The following is a 1,525-nucleotide window of genomic DNA, read 5'->3' as shown; positions in this document are numbered from 1 at the left end:
CAACTTGGTTAGGGTACTTTGGCCCCTGCTCTATCAAGAAGGCCCTATGAGGTCCAAGCAACAGAGGAGGGAGGAGTGTGGCAGAGTTAAGCGGTGGGCTGGGAAGGCCACAGAGCAGGGACATGGTACATTAACACCATCAGAGGTGAGGCTAAAGGCCAAACCTGTTTGAGGGAGAGGCTGGAGACATTGATATGGTCCTGCTTGAGCTACCTAAAGGGTCATCAGTTTGTGACCAAACACTGTCATGTCATTCTTTAGTTGTTTCACATTTATGCAGCCTCTTCTGACCTACAATGCAAGCTTCCCAAATGAAGAGAATCTTTTTTCCTCTGTCTCCTCTTCCATTTCCCTCTCTTTTTATCCCTAAGCACTCAGCAAACATGAAGAAAGAAAGAGGTGGGAGAGAAGGAAGGGAGGAGGGAAGGAAGGAAGGGTAGTATGAGCAGAACTATTGCCTAAGTGCCAGTGGAATTGTTAAGATAAGTATAAGGTAAGTTCAAAATTGAAATTAAGTAGAGCTAAGATTCTGAATTTCAACCTTTTGGACAATATATCTAGAGGTTTTACATACTAGATTGATAGGTGGAAGCATGGACACTGATTCTAGGAATCACTGAACAAAGAGGAGTCAGTCCTCTGCAACTTTGAGTCTCCCCACATCCACACGGTAAAGGCAAGACAACTTTCCTGATGGATCCAGCTTCACCACTGCCTAGTTGTACAGCCTTGAGCATTTAACCCCTATGCTTCGTTTTCCTCATCTACAAAATGGGTCTAATAATAGTACCTCTCTCACAGACTTACTATGAAAACTAAATTTAATATATATGATATATAGGGGGCTTGTGCCACAACCATGGTGGACATCATGGAGTTGCCGAAGTTGCGCGTCAATGACAGCACACTAGCTCAGTTCATTGACAGGCTGGTCTGCTTCGTGGGGAGGCTGGAAAAGATTTATCTCACTGGAAAAATGTTTATTCTTTCAGATGGAGAAGGAAAAAATGGAACCATTGAGCTGATGGAGCCCATCTTGGCCTTTACAATGAAGCTGTGAAAATTACCCATGGGTTTCCTCAGTTTTTTCCTTTGGGGGTTGTGCAACATGATTGACCTTGATGAGCACATTGAAGACTGTCATAGGAAACCCCTGATATTTGAGGGAGATTTCTGTGATTTTTAATATTTAACATGTTCTCTTTTTTATTTCATTTACCTAACCTTATGAGATATTGCAATATCCCACTTTTGATGAAACCTGTCTGTATATTGAAACTTAAGTCCTCTTAAAGAATCACATCTCCAGTAAATGGTCAGATCAGATGCAAGAACAAAGTAGTTGCCTTGAATTTAGTTTTCTGTTTTATTAACAAAAGCTGAAATGGTGAAATATATATATATATATGACATATAGAGAGATGTATTAATATATGTATGCTTAGCAAAATATCAGATACACAGAGACCATATGATAAATATTAACTATTATGTTTATTAATATCACTAAATTATTTTAAGTTAA

The 1,525-nt window shown here is 39.6% G+C and overlaps 1 pseudogene; it reads left to right on the top strand.

Moving 5' to 3' along the window:
* Window positions 1–859: 859 nt before the first annotated feature.
* LOC112658708 (replication protein A 14 kDa subunit-like) lies at window positions 860–1,289 on the top strand (annotated as a pseudogene).
* The last annotated feature ends 236 nt before the right edge of the window (window positions 1,290–1,525 follow it).

This window comes from Canis lupus, chromosome 12 (genome assembly GCF_003254725.2).
Source record: "Canis lupus dingo isolate Sandy chromosome 12, ASM325472v2, whole genome shotgun sequence".
Taxonomy (NCBI): domain Eukaryota; kingdom Metazoa; phylum Chordata; class Mammalia; order Carnivora; family Canidae; genus Canis; species Canis lupus.
Note: the sequence above shows the minus strand (reverse complement) of the source record. Positions and strands in the feature narration are given on the sequence as shown.